We start from the raw sequence: 324 nt of genomic DNA on the forward strand, positions 1-324 counted from the left end.
CCTGTAGAGGCTAGAAAGACCCGGAAGAGACTCGTTACCTTTTAGCTGCAACTTTTGGTAAGTCTCTATCTTTTATGGTTATTAAATGATTAAAATATGAATCAGAGGTGCCGTTTTTGCTCGTGAACCCAAATTGTAAAATTGCAGGCCAGAAAACTAAACAGGTTCATCACTACAGTGGGGCTCGAAAGTTTGGGCACCCCAGGTAAAACTTTGTATCAATGTGCATGAAGAAGCCAAGAAAAGATGGAAAAATGTCCAAAAGGTATCAAATGACAGATTAGACATTCATATAATATGTCACAGAAAGTTAGATTTTATTTC

The sequence above is a fragment of the Etheostoma spectabile genome, chromosome 5 (assembly GCF_008692095.1).
Source record: "Etheostoma spectabile isolate EspeVRDwgs_2016 chromosome 5, UIUC_Espe_1.0, whole genome shotgun sequence".
NCBI lineage: Eukaryota > Metazoa > Chordata > Actinopteri > Perciformes > Percidae > Etheostoma > Etheostoma spectabile.